Consider the following 16,165-nt stretch of genomic DNA (forward strand, 5'->3'; position numbering starts at 1 on the left):
AACTGTTAGAATATAACACTTTTTTGGCAATAATACAGATAAGATCTGTTGTCTGCATAAAATATTAACTAATCATAAATTAGCATCAGATAAAATATTCTGCTACTTAATATTGGAAAAGAGACATCCCAGTCAATATAAACAACTGAGTTACATTTCAAGCTGCACTTACTCATATATGATAGCAGTCACCTATGCCTGTTGCCTAAGAACTAGTTACTGCAAAGGCCTTTTCTGAGAACACTTCACCCATCCAACCCCTTCCCCTTAGGTTTCCTCTTTAAAAAGGTTGCAAATTCTTCAGAAAAAGATTTTGTAGGAGTCTCAATCTCACTTTTATGTGCAAAAAGTGTTGGAAAGTAAGGAAGCCTTGGCTTGAGTAACACTATCTAAAAACTATATCAAGAAAGAGGCCAGAGTGAAGAACCAGTGTTAGACATGCTGTGCTATGGCCTGTCTCTTGGGTCTTCAGAAATAGAGGGAGGAGAACTCCAGTATAGATCACTGACCATATGGGTATGAAAATTTGCTGAATATTTTCTCAATGTAGTCGTTGAAACACTTTGCATAGTGTCTGGTCTTGACATGCCTGTCTCATTGACTGCTGATTCTTGGCTGACAGAGGTAAATGAAACCATGAAGATGTTAGCTGGCCCAGCTTCTCATTACACCTATGAACACTGTGATTTACTCTGGGACGGTTAATAATCCTAATATTTTTGTGATCTGAGCTACTTTTAAAAGTAAGCTATATGTTATTCATTATTGCTATACCTTTGTTCATTCAACAGAAACTTCTTGCCTTTATTCTTAACTGTATTATCTTGATAATATCTCTAGCACATTCAAAATTAAATCTCAAGCTTCTTCTCTGGTGTTTGCATTATTATCTTTACCTCTTCATCCTTAATGGTATACTATGCCACTAGAAGTAGATGCCCAACAAATTCTCTCTTAATACCAAAGATCAAGCATAAGTCAAGAACATAGTCATTGAAGCAGAATATCTGTTCAATCCAGTCAGAGGGAGACAAAATATATTTTCATCCTTATCAAATTTTTCAAGTGAAAATCATGCAACTTTCAGAAACAGAATCAAACCCCAGATATTTGTCTCTGATTAAGAAACACATAATTAAATTATTTGGTTTTGATATTATTTCATTTTTTGTAACTATATGCTCATCAGTTTTTTGTATTTGTTTAATTTTACTGTTAACAGATTGTCTTACGGAAATCATTTAATATTCATGTCTTTCAGACTGGCTAAATGCCTCAAAAGCTTAGAGATCCACTGTAGGTATAGGCTCAAATAAAGGACTCTGGCAGTATCACAGGGCAGAGAATTTGTATGTTATATGGAAAATAAAAATCTTTTATTACCCAAGAAAATTCAGGTGGAATATTTCTGATTGTCTAAGGCTGAAATAGGAATGCATAAATAATACAATACAAAATTTTAAATTGAAACCTACTGAAATGTTGATATTCCATCTTTTTGTTCTAATACTGAATTTTTTACATTTCCATTACTATAGGAATTCAGTAACAAGTTCTACAATTCACATATCTGTGAATGCAGGATTTGGGGCATATATTTCTAAATGCTTATGCAGGCTTTTTATGGTTATTGCTGGACAGGCCTCTTCATATTTTGATAATTTCTCACATATATCTTTCAGAATTGTAATAATTCTTTGCTATCTGTGCTAGTGTGTTATTATGCTCAGATGCATGCAAGGTTTCAACCCATCTCTACTACACCTCTGTAGATTCTACTCATAGATCTATTTACATTTGTGCCCTACTAGCCTTGCAAATTCTCTTAAGTGCCTTGTAAGTCTCCCCAGTACAAGTCCAAGTTAATTCTTCTCCTATGTCCTCATTCCATTTCCGCCGTCATCTCTGTCAGAGAGCAGATTCATGAACGAGCACCAGATTCATGTTACAAATTAAACACTACAGATTCTGCCACTTTCCTACAGGAGACTTCTGAATGATGCAATAGATCTTGGTGTTGGGAAGATTTTCTTTAATAATTTACACTGTTGTTTTACTTGATAGCCATTGATTAAATAACCCATTTGACCTCCATATAAAGTATTTCTGTCCCTGAATAACTATAACCAGTTACTAACTCCTTGATATTTCTTCTAGTTCAAGTGGTGCATTCTTTCTTGACAAAAAGGCAATCAATGTTATGGAAGGTGGTGAAAAGTGAAAAAGAGGGCTGTTCCCTACTGAAAAAGACAAGTTATTTTAAATTGGAAGGAAAACATAATTATAGATAATTACCAGAGACTACATTTCTCCATACATGCACTAATTAAATCACCTATTAGATGATTATATTTTTTTATAGATTTTTTTACTTTCTATTTGGCATTACATATGATAAATCAAATACACAATAAATGAAAAATGACAGCATCTATCAAAATTATCCTCAGAATCATTTAATTCTTGATAACCATGATAAGAAAATTCCCAGAGTATTGAGAGAGAAAAGTAAGTCTTTATCTACCTCCAGTCAACTGTGAATTTAACTTAATAAACACAGAACTTTTAGTTCCAAATATATTTTATTATTCTGTACTATGACCTTGTGTCTGATAGAAAACAGTTCATATCATTCCCATGTCATTCTAGATCATGTCCTAATAATTGCACAAAACATGTATGAAAGGGTAAAAATAGAGAAGAAAACAATATGTTTTTTACCTATCATATATAGGATCACTATTATTTATGTAAACTATGTAAAAGCCATAGAAACTGGATTTAGAGTGTATTCCATAGCAGACTAAATTAGCAAACCCACAGGGAACACAGCGTTGAACTTTTTACAGAATTTCATGGTTCGTACCCTGGGATGGAGGAAAGATAATGCCCCAAGAACTCCCTTCTCAATTTTTGCTAAATTCACTGGCATATAACGGCTAAACCGAAGTGTTCTAAACTATCAGTAGCCTCTTGAGATAAACATTCTCCTTACATATCAACATCCCATTACAAGTGCACATTTTTAGTTATCTCCTTTGAGATCCTTGGTGATCAGCTTATTGGTTTAAAACAATGGTACTTCTGCAGGCAACTTGGGAAAGAAAAATAATTAATTCTATCTATCTATCAACACTTTCTTCTTAAAACAACGCTTCTTAAAACAAAAAGAAATAACCACCTTCTCCTCTTCCTTCACGACCCTTCAAAACTTCCCTAATATTATAGATTGTTTTGACTGACTCTGCAAAACCGTCAGTGTCACTCTGATACTTTCTACCTTAAGTTCCTTTCTATGTGCTTATTGCAATAGTGTTTTTCAGGCTCAAGCTGGTTTTGGATTAAATCCCTAATTTCTCACTTCTGAAGTAACAGTAATGATTTCTCCTATCTGGCTAATGACAATTTAGCACTGTCACCATGTGAGATATTGTATCCTTGTTGTCCTGTTTCTGCCAAAAATTTTATCATAATAAATGCAATAGTATAAGAGGCTTCTTTTTATGTTGGCGTACCTAACAGCTATCTATTTTGATCATAGAACTGATTCTTCAAAGCCTCCAACTTTTTCACAAACAGAAATCTAGTTTTAATTTAAATGTTTGCAGAGAAACTTGCTACAAAATAAGTGAGAGTCCTGCTAAATCCCACATTTTAAATTTTTTGAGCATGAATTCCCTGGGGTTCCTAGATCTAGATTCTGAGTTACTTTGGATGTACACATACTGTAGCTTAGTGAAATCAGGAACATGCATACATATCACCTGGAGTTGGAGATTGAAAATTTTGCAGTTAAACTGCAAATATGCTTCTTCTGACCTTTCTCCTAAGAAATTTTTTCCTGTCTGCATAGTACTGAGTCCCAAAATTTGGGTCCAAACACCAGTCTGTACTGTGGTATAAATTTTAGCGCTCAAAAAAAGAATATTCAACAAGGTACCCCTGGGGTAGAAGGGATAAGGACGGACAATCCTGTGTCAGCTTGTACCAGCAACTCTTCTAGTTTGTTCTAACACCTGGAATTTAGCTGGCTGAGATTGTGGCAGCTCTACTTCCTGTCTTACTGAGCACTAGATAAAAGGAGCAGTGGCCTCCACTTAGCGGTGCCCCTGGCATAAGTGTAGCACAGAGACCACACAATCAGTTTGTTTGTCTGAAAGTGATGAGGCAAAAGAATGGCAAAGAAGACATCCTGTCTGCATTAGTGGTGTGGAAGCCAAGAAAAAATCATTACAGCAAACAGAACTTTGTCTAGTTGTGGATTAACACTGGTAGTCACTGCTGGTAACAGCATCTGTAATGTCTCCTACTCCATAACTTCTTTCAGTCCTAATAATGTCAGTCATTTCTTTCACCAGAGAATTTCAAGCCCAGTATCAACCATGCCACCTTGGATTTCAACTCAACACATTCCTATTTCATCCCCAGCATAGACTAAAATCTCAGTATGACTTTAAGCTTTATTTTACACACAGCTATGTCTGTGTGTCAACCCAGTCCCAGAATACCATTATTGAATATCATCACAATTTGTTTCTCCAGATTCCTTCCATAAGGACTACACGAAGGGAAAAAAACCCCTCTCACTAGCAGGCATAATTAATTTTGTGTTTGTTTTTAAAATAATCAGCTAATTAGTGGTGTGACACAGTTCATTTGTGACTTTAAAAATATTTATGATTCTTTATGATTTGATTCTATGCTTTGGAGGAAAATAACTTCACAGTGTTTAGAGTGTAGAGCATTGCCAATTTTCTTAAAAATATTTGGACTGCTGGACTAAACCTGCCTTAATAACTGGCAGTCCATGATCCAGATCAATCTTAGGCACAGGAAGAGTCAAAGAATAGAGTTACCCTAGGAGCATCTTCCTCTTCTGGATATGCTTGGTAAGTTTGAACAACATAACACGTCTTTTGGGATTTCTCTATCTCCTTGCACCACTGCAGCAGTAAGTGATGGAGAAGAAACCCAATGTGGGCTGTGAAAATGAAACTTCAAATAAAGTCATCAAAGTGCAGGTGCTTTAGCATTATTTCTAATATTACATAATACTTACCACCAAAACAATCCTCCCATATACACAAATCACAGCAACACTTAAAAATACATTAAAAAATAGACATCCTCTAACACTTTCCTTCTACAGAGATATTAGAAGTAATTAATCCAGCATGAATGGTGACATAAAGAAACTTAAATTTATGTCCTTATATAGCTACTCCTCGAAAAGTTGAATACCACTTTCAAATAAAATAAAATAAAATAATCCAAACCAAAAAACCCTACTGTCATTATAATACCTGCAGAGTGATACCACTAACAGACCTGGCTGTTTGTTTCTAAGGAAGAACAGCTGTGCAACAGACTGTCTGAACAGTTCCTATTACAGAATGCAACATGGATCACTGACACAAAGGAAGCACTACACCAGCTGGCTTTCTGTCTTAGAGCATTTCAATTCCTAGATGATTTACCTGTTCTCAGCCCTGTCACCTCAACACTTCCACTACCCAATTAAAAAATGATGTTGCTGGATTCTCTCCGCTATAAATTAGATATGTTTTTATTCAGATCAAACTGGTTACTTTTTTTTAAAATTTTGAAATACATGACTTATTTTTAAACTTATAAAAGCTGCTTGATTATTTATTTGTGGTCTATTTTGTTCTCTTGTAGAGTTTAGATATGAAAAATTCTTTTCAAATGTATTCATATGCAGTGATCTACATTTCCTAATCATAATCATGTCAGCAAAAGTGGAGCTGCTCTTAGGATAACATTTTAGTCTAGAAAATGATTTCCCTTTAAAATGGATTCAATGGACATGATATAAAAAGAAGATGCAAAATTACACACAACAGTTTGCATAATCAAAACAGATATGTTTTATATTCAGGCAAGATTTCTTTTTGCTACATTAAATGGAAGAAAATAGACCTTTTGGAATTCTGCAAGTGTGCTATGGCTGTAAATGCAGTAGCAGTGGAATTCCAGTAGGATTATGAAGAGGATGTACAGAACTTAAAAAAAGAAATCAACCAAGATAAAGAGGAACAATACGAAAGGATAAATGGATTTTTTTTAAACTAACAATAGTCCATTTATTTCAAATAGGAACTATATTTTCTACTTTGTAACTAAAGTTAAATTTATGAAAGCTTGAAATATGGAGGTGTATTCTTTTGTGTAGGAAATTTACTGGTCCTCTTTTAAATAAATGTAGTTCAAATGACATGTAATGAGTGTAGAGCTTCATTCAGTAAATAATACCCAAGGTATATTCATATCTACATTCAGAACAAAACTTGCACATGTTATGGAATAAGGTTTGAAGGGCTCTGCAGGTGTCTCATAGAGACACTGTTGCTCTGGAGGAGACAGATTTCAAATTAACATTTCTCTTCCCTAATGAACAATAATCTTGATCTAACACATGAAAATAGCATGTCACAAATGGCTACAGAAAGTACTGGATTTTTTTCAAGGATGATATAAGGATAAGTTTGTAATAATCATATGAAGGTTATTGAATGAAAAATAAACCACTTAATATTTAATGGGTATAATTAATCAGTGTTAAAATGAGCCACAAAATTTTTTCTATCCCATAAAATTTTCAAGATTTCAGTTATTTTTCTTCTCATGCTGTAGGAACAAATCAGAACTTTCTGTATGAGAAAGAAGAAAGGGAATAGCTGATAACCTTCATGTCAGGCAATCCAACTGTTATACAGAGGACCCAGGTTTAAGATCCTTATCTACTATTCTCTCAGTGCTGGCCAGCCTGTAGAAATTTTAAGAGAAACTTTTTCTCTTAAAAAAATGTACTAGGATTCCAGTGAACATGGTAATTAATGGAGGAGGAAATGATGGCAGGGAAAGAAGAAAGTGGATGCTAAAGCTTAGCAACTGAACATTGACCTTGTGACTGGAAAGAGACACAGTTCCTGAGAAACAAGTGTTCCTGACTGCCATGCATATTTTATGTATTCTTTTCAGTATTACAGTCAAAAATCCTACTCCCCTTGGATGAAAATGACTCTGACTTTCACTTCTCAGCAAAAGTAACCAGAACAACAGAGGAAATTTTGATTTAATAGGAACTTTTCCTCCTAAGTGACATCTTTTTATAGGTGGAAATTATTTCTGCCAGTGCACTCCTAAGTCAATTTTGCAGCATTGATTTAATAATGAGAAGTAGCACACTGTCTAGAAGTAAATGTTTAATATATATCTATCATCTATGCACAAATGCCTTCACTCATAAGTCATAGGTAAGAGTCATAATTAGAGGATAATCACAAAGGCTCAAAGAAGGCTGTATTAACACATCCTCCTTACCACAGATGAGAAGAACTGTTGCTCAGACCAGAAGGGGATCAAATATTTTAAATGCATGCAGGTTTTATTTATGAAGCCACCAAGAAAAACCAACTTATTTCTGTTTTTCACTAATTGCTTAAATATAAAATCTTTTTTTCATTTCTTCCAAATACCACTGATTAGGAATTTACACAAGGTATCTGACCTCAATTGCAATGATTACTGTCTGCTCTACTGTGTTTACTGCATTTAAATTCATAGTGTTCTTGTGAGATAAAAAAGTGCGTTTGTTCACACAAATGAAGAGCTAGTAGATTTTAAGATGAATGACAAAAATTCTAAAAATTATTTAGATGGCTTGAATCCTACTGATTTCAAGGAGCTGAAATTTATCTTTTGAGGGTGTGTGTCAGGAGTGATGGGCAGGATTCATCTCACTTAACTTTAAACTGTCTAAGCAATTTGTCAGTTCTCCCTCTACAAAAATGCAGGGCTACAAATCTCTAGAGTACAATTCATTCTTTCCCCATGCAGGATCAAAGCCAGATGAATGATTTATTCTTTGGAATAATTTTATTCTCTACTGATTACAGAAAATAACTAAATGGCTGGCATAAAATGTGCATTGAACATAGTCAAATGGAAGTGAAAAGAAACCTACCTTGTGCATACCAGAGTTTTAGGACACTAATGTCCACTCCAAATTAACAAGAGGCATCTTCAGTCAATGTAACTTGTTTCCACTGTAAAAAGTCATACTGGCAGGGAGACTGAGCTACAGAAGTGGAATGTACTTTTCCTCCCACTAGAAGTCAAATGAGGAGGAATTGTGATAATAAGACTTGTAAGATTTATGATTGTCTAGGTCTTACCTTGTGAGTTTAGCCACCTTGTGACTCACAGCTGTAGAGTTAAACTGCCCAAGCTGTGTTGGAGCAGCTTACACCCCTCTTTGTTTGCAGTGGGAGTTAATTTCTTAGATATGAATATTTCAAGTAATTGAAACCCTTTAATTCTCATGTTATTTTAAAATCTTTCCCTCAAGGTTTTTACCTCTGGACAACCATTAGCAGACATATGTAAAATAAGTACTTTTTGTTTCAGTCCTGTTTTAATGGCTGGGTGTTTGCAAAATTAAAAAGATATCATTACAGTAGGTAATGACTGTTGTAATTGCTTGTAGTCTCAACACAGATTTCTAATGGGAAAAATATGACTTACCCTCACTTGCCTCTAGCATACAATCATAACTGGATAGGGAAATAAGACATACAGTGCAACAATTCAGTGAATAAATTGAGGACTTCTATTTCCATGCCTCACATACCTGACAGTCTGCTCCTTTAAAGAAACTTGAAAAAATAAAGACTAGTATGTTATTGGCAGTGACATCTACAGCTGACTAAAGGGCATGTGTAGATTCATAAAGAAGGGTTTTCTTTCTAACAAAAAAAAGAGATTTATATTTTTTTACAGTTGCACACTGTGATGTGACTGATTGGTTGTTGCAGAGCTAATAAAAAGATGACTACTTGCAGCTGATAGCATATCCTATTTCCATCTAATTTGATGGTTTTCTGCTGGGCTGATGGGAACCTAATCACAAAACATTGAAGAGTCAGCTATTTCAAAGCCTGGTTGCAATTTCTACTGTTTTCTGACTACTTAGCCTTACTTCTTAGAAATCTAACCTCTTACTACTTGTCATGAAGTTAGTCATTAAAGTGTACACTATCATCACATGTAAATTTCACTCTCTCCAACCAAACATATGAGAATAAATAGTATCTTTTTATGCCAGAGATAATTATAATTATTCTTTCTTGTTATTGTTGCCTAATTACTCTAGATAATACACTATTGATAAACAAATGAGACAGTCTGTACCTTTGGGGACTTCCAAATACTGGCTAAAGGTAAAAAAATCAAAGAAAGTGAGGCCAGTTGTTGTGCAAGGGCAGAATTGTCACAGACCATTTCCATGAAGAATTTGTGTATTAAAACCTTATTTTTTAACCTATTAATAGAGAACCTGTGACCGGGTTCTGCAAATCCATGGTAGTCACAATTTTCAAAGTCAATGTGGAAAACTAACTGTTGCTTGGAAATGCAGTAGTCCCAAAGTTTCTGGAGGCTAAATGTAGCCAGATATTCCTCATTTAATTGGAGGAATTGCACAAATACAACAGATATCAGAAGACCCTAATAGCTTCCTATACAATTGTTGTCAGAGAGTAGCGAGAACCTAACAAAAAAGCCAAATCAATGCTATTTTAATTATTCCTTCTATGACAACCAAATATGGACATAAGACTTAGTGCATAAATATTTCTAGATAATTTTTTTCTTCTGGACATAAAACTAGGCTGCACAACTTTCCATCAAGCCATAGGAATCATTAGGTCTATATGCAGTCTCAAGGTGCTAAAGCTGAGGATGTGATGGTGTTCCTGAGCTGGTCTCATATTAGTTGGGTGCTTTTTCACTTTCTCAGCTTAAGCTATCACTGACAAAATGACTTTGTGACTTCACAGCCACTAAGATCTAGCACAGATTTTCTTTTCAGTTACACCAATATATATAGTAGAATATTCGTGTTATTCATATAATAATAATAATTCATAAGCTATTATACTTCAGCAGCCAACAAATATGAAGTTCAGAAAGTTAAGATAATTTGAATGAGCTCTTGTAAACCTTTCTTTCAAAACTAGTCACACACTGGAACCAGTTTACCAAGCATCAGACTCTTTTATTAAAGTTAAATCCATGAAAAATTACGTAAGACATTCATAGAAAATGTGTGGTTACCTTGAAACTACAAACAGAAATAATATTTGTGTTAGTGGATAAGCGTTTTTTTCTTTTATATTAGTTATGTTGTTGTATTGTGTTTTTGTGGCAAGGTTTTGGTAGCAGGGGGCCTATGGGGGTGGCTTCTGTGAGAAACTTCTAGAAGCTTTCTCTGTATTTAATAGAGCCAATGCTCCAAGACGGACTTTATACTGGCCAAGGCTGAGCCCATCTGCCATGGTGCTAGTGCCTCTGGGATAACATAGTTAAGAAAGGGGGAAAAAAACCACACAACACCTGCATCAGTCAGAAAAGAGGAGTGAGAATATGTGAGAGGAACAATTCTGCAGGCAGAGGAGGAGGGGCATGAGGTGGTCCAGCTGCTGGAGCAGAGATTCCCCTGCAGCCCGCGGTGCAGACCATGGTGAGGCAGCTGTGCCCCTGCAGCCCATGGAGGACCACAGTGGAGCAGGAATTCACCTGCAGCCCCTGGAGGACTGTGTGTCAGAGCATGTGGATATGCTTGAAGGAGACTGTGACCCCATGGGAAGCTCAAGGTGGAGCAGGCTCCTGACAGGATCTGTGACCCCATGGAGAGAGGACCCCACACTGGAGCAGGGTTTCTGGCAGGACTTGTGACCCCATGGGGGACCCACACTGGACTAGCCTTTTCCTGAAAAACTGAACTACATGGAAGGGACTTACACTGGAGCAGTTCATGAACAACTGTAGTCTGTGGGAAGGACTCATATTGGAGAAGTTCATGGAGGATGGTGTTCCATGATAGGAACCCCATGCTGGAGCAGGAGCAGAGTGTGAGGAGTCCTCCCACTGAGGAAGAAGGAGCGGCAGAGGCAACACTTGATGAAGGACCACAACCCTCATTCCCTCTTCCTCTGCATTAATGGGCAGGAGGAGGTAGAGAAAATCAAGAGTGATGTTGTGCCCAGGAAGAAGGGAAGGGTAGGAAGAAAGTGTTTTAAGAATTATTTTTATTTGTGGTTATTGTACTCTGATATAATTGGTAATAAATTAGAATTATTTCCCCAATCTGGGTCTGTTTTGCTGTGATGGTAATTGGTGAGCAACCACTCCCGGCCCTTATCTCAAAGCAGGAGCCTTCCCTTATATGCTCTTTTCCATGTCCAGCTGAGGAGGGGAGTGATAGAGCATATTTGAGTCCAGTCAGTATCAAGTTCTGGTCATCAGAGCTGGTGAAATGTCTGGAAGTCATGTCCTATGAGGAGCAGCTGGAGGCTTTGGGCTTGTCTAGTTTGGAGAAAAGGAGGCTCGAGGGGAGACCTCATTGCTCTCTACAGCTTTCTGAGGAGGGAAAGGGAGCACCAGGAGGTGAGCTCTTCTCCCTGGTATCCAGTGACAGGATGTGTGGAAATGATTCAAAGCTGTGCCAGGGGAGATTCAGATTAGATATTAGGAAGCATTTCTCTACCGAGAGAGTGGTCAAACACTGGAACAGGTTTCCTAGAGAGGTGGTCACTGCCCTTGTGTTCAAGAGGCCCTGTCAGTGTTCAAAAAATTAAAAAATGCCTACTTGGATTTGCTCAGCCTTAATGGTTTGTCTAAGGAATTTACTAATTTCCAAAAGAGTTACAGCAAAAGACATAAATGGGTGTGGTTTTAATTTAGTCATAAAAGAGACATAGAGAGAGAGGATGACAAAATGGTATTTCAGGGATATCAGGTGGAAGATTTCCTGGAAATTTAATGGAAAATTATTGACATCCAAACATGCAGGGGTACTATAATTTTATTTGCACTTCTGTAGTACATGTAGCATGTAAGAGGTACCAGGCTAGTACCAAAACTGTAAAATGCTTTTCTGTAAACAAAATACAGTATTAATATGGATGATTCATATTATTATCAGTATATTTTTTGCATAAGGAACTTACTTTGACTTATTTCTTCTGAAATATTCCATTGAATTTGACTATCAACAAACAAGGTAACCTACGATGAAATACATTTCTTGGATAGTTCTTCCTATGGCCTTGAGTATGGAAATTGCAGCCTGTAATTGCAGCCAGTTTTAAAACATATATTTTAATGCTCTAAATGGTACCTACAATTCCATCACGATTCATCCATAAATCCCATATCAGCATGTCAAATACCAAAGGTAATCTATATTGTTACTATGTGATTAACTCAATCTATCAAGGAATTATGAGCATGTAGGGTGCTCTGAAGTGAGAAGATGACCAGACTGTGGTAGACCACCCTCAAGCCACATAGACATGTAATTTAACAACTACCAATTGCCTTGAAACTTTTACAGAGTCATAGCTATAATGAGAAAAGGAGAAGTGTTTCTCCACTTCCATGTCTATGTTTATGACCCAGCAAGAATCTGACCACAGTGTGAGGACAAGATATTAAAATTAACTCTACCTCTTTGCACCCGGCTCTTCACAACTGCTCTCTTGTGTGAATAATCCTGTTTGTGTACCCATTCTGGAACTGCAATGGATTCTGCAGTCATGGGCTTCTTCAAGAAACAGAATTGCATGGCGGGGTGAAGCAAGGTTTTATAAAAATAAGTTGATCAAAAACCACTTACAGAATCAATTGAAAAGCCTATGATGAAAGCCAGAAGTCAGGAAGAGTTAAACGATGGGGTTGTGGCAGGAAGGGAAGCATATCTAACTCATCTCTGGAGAAATTAGACAAAAACAAGTACAGTAAATCCTACAAAAAGGAAAACCTTGAGTAGTTGGAGAGAAACCCTTCAATAGAGAGTTCACAGAGTATGGACAGACCAGGAAACCATGCCGGTAAGAGTAGAAGAGTGCAAGAATGCATGTGTGCTGAGAGGAACCCAGCCTGCTCTGGAGCAATTAAACATCTGACATTATCAATATATAGACAAGCTGACAAATTTGATAGGGAGAATACTGTCACCTAGAGCACAGAGATTTGTAATGGATCTAATATTGGAGTCCTTTTATATTTCCATAATGACTTCTATGGCACCTTTTTTCCCCTTTCAATGCCTTGATTTTCCCATCTCTAATATACAAATGAGAATCCTAGTCTTCTTCCAAGCACTGCTAATAAAATACCTGTAATGCAGTCAATGTTAATATTAATATTGCTGCTGTATGGGGACAGGTTCTATTCTAGAATCTGTAAGAGTTATCTCATATTTATCACCTTTGCTGTCAGCAAAATTGTAGCAGCATATGTCCTAGAGAGTTTGTTGATAAAACTGTTTATTGGTTAGGTGTAATTTTTAAAAAGGGAAATTTCTGGAAAAGTGAAAGGAGAAACTCCAGTTTAATTATATGACTGGATCTGTGTAATGGTGTGCCAATAACATTCGCTCCAGCCATGTACTCTTGTCACTGTCCCTACACTGGCTTGCATGCTTGCCTAACCACTTGGTGAGGCAATTAAATTTGCTAACCCAGCAGAAAACTAATCTGGGGTGGGAAGGCAGGGGGAGGAAATAGGGGGAACATTACTATCCTTTTCAGTGGTAACAAGCTGTTAGATTGGCTCAAATGCATCATATAACCACACCACGATTTTTATGCTTGGCAAACTATTTAGATTCTTGTTCATCAAAGCAATTAAAAGTATGTCTCAACTGAGGTGTAGGAGCAATCCCACTCATATTCAGTAGAGCATTTACCTTTACACCTAGGTTTTTTATGCCTTTCTATTTAGCTATGTGTTTTGGTATCTGGCTGACACTGTTCATGTACTTGAAATTGACCAGCACTGAATTCGAATTAACAGAGTTTGAACTTCATTCTGTGGTTCTGTACCTGGAGACATTAAAAATCTTTGCTTATTAGTAGTCAGTTTAGCTATATGTTATCTTATAATTCCTCAGAAGTCCATTGTAAAAACTTATCCTTGCCATTCAAACCTACAGCATGTTGTTTTTGTGGTGTTTGAGAGGTAAGGTGTTTCTGAGAAGGGTATGAGGCATACGGCCTTTTGATTGGTATGCATTAAGCAATTTTACATGCAAACTTATTTTGATATCCATGTAGTTAGAGGAGCTTTATTCTCTTTCTCTGTGTTAAAAAGCCATAACAATGAAAATTAAATGAATATAAAACTTTGCAGAGGAATCACTCAATTTCGTAAGTGAAACAGCTTTTAGCATAAAAAGCCTGGATCTTCAAAATGATTGAGTAAGATTTTCCCTGTTTATTTTGCAGATGGGTTTTCCAAGGTAGAAAAATGTAATTATAGGAAAAGCAGTAAAATGTGAGCTGGTTGAGGCATAAAGTGCAGCACTTAGAATAAGACAATCGCCTAAATTCCCTGATTGACAGATGGATGTCACATTAGATGAAAATGATAACAGATTTAGTGGACTGAAGACTAACTTCCTCTTGACAGTGCCCTGACCCTTAACCTACAACCTGACTCCTGTTAGCTTCACTAACACAGGGTAATTGTCACAGGTGCAGGATAAAAGAAACCCCTACAGCAGCTACCAGTGGTCAGAGGCTTATTTCTTTTGATGACCAGAAATGCACTGTTGAGATATAGTCAAGAAGTCCTGACCTCTGATGACCTTTCAGAGCATTAAAATTTACCCCTGGGAAAAGGAAACTATATAAAAGGAAACTGCTCTGTTCTGATTAATGCAAAGCAATATTTTAACAGTGTAATAATTAAGTTGACAAACAAAGCTGAATGATGTAAAGTAATTTATTTTCATCAACACAAAAGCATGTTTCTCACACAATTGTAACAGGGTTTCAACAAAGACCAGTATTATACACTCAATAGAGTTCATGGGTTTTATAATTATGAGTAAATTCTTTACCATGTCATACTCGGGATATGTGTACTATTCCAAAATAATTCTGTTGTATTTATATGCTAATAACAGCCTTTCAATAGAAGCCAGTTCTTTGAATTGTATTTAAATTTTAGGAAGGTAGAGGATTGTAACAGTATTTATAAATGACATGCTGACAACTGTTAGACTTCACAAAAGTTTATAGCTCCTTCTGTTAGAAAATAGAGTACATTTTATTCTTATTTTCTTCAGCAATGTGAATGGGGAGTTCAGAAAACAGAGAGCAACACAATAAGCTATGCAAATATATTTTATAATAGAAGAAAGAATATTATAGAAGCAAACAAAATGACTGTGTCACCCATTAGACTGGAGTCAATGCAGTAACCTGTCCATGTTGGGGCTTTTATGCATAGAAAAATTAATATAACATAGGGGGAAAAAGAGTAATGACTGCACATCTTGGTAAAGTGAAAGTCCATGCATTAAGGAAGCCTGCCTGTGTTTTCAAAATATTTCATCTTAGGAAATGAAACAAAACAAAACAACCACAATCAACTTCTTAAACACCCGACAACAATGAATTGCTGTATTCAATTATTGTGTTTATTGGTGCTTAATACCAGGACCATCCAAATATTTATTCACTAAATATGAGGGAACAAAAACAATGTTCTAAGTACAATAGGGATCAAGTTTCTGCACAGAACAGTAGAGCTTTAAAAGACCCCTATGCAAACAGCACAAATTGCTCTAAAATTCGTTGAAGGTTCTTATTAAGGTCATAGGTCTTGCCCTGTGGTTATTATTCATCCACAAAATGCTCTGATAAGTAATATGACACTAAATTAGTATACACAAGCTTTGGGATAATTATGTGAAGAAAACAAAAAGATTAAGTTACTCCAAAAAGATTATTATACAGGTAGACAACTTCAGTCCACTGTGAAAGATGCCGTAGAATCTGATTTTGTTCTGACACGTTATTAAATGATAAAAAATATAAGGACTATTCCGATGCAACTTACTGTCATGGACACTTACAATAATAATGCCTTCCTTCAGATTACCATCTTTTCAAAGGGGATGAGATCATCAGGTAACAGTGTAAAATATGAAGGCTTAACATTCTGTGTTTTTAGCACATTAAAAAAAGAAATTGCTGGGATAATTAACAACTACCTATTTGTCTGTTGGCTGCATTCATTATGCCTGCACAAATTGGAGGTCTCCAAAATCTGTGCAGTAAAATTTACTCTT

This window comes from Corvus hawaiiensis, chromosome 6 (genome assembly GCF_020740725.1).
Source record: "Corvus hawaiiensis isolate bCorHaw1 chromosome 6, bCorHaw1.pri.cur, whole genome shotgun sequence".
NCBI lineage: Eukaryota > Metazoa > Chordata > Aves > Passeriformes > Corvidae > Corvus > Corvus hawaiiensis.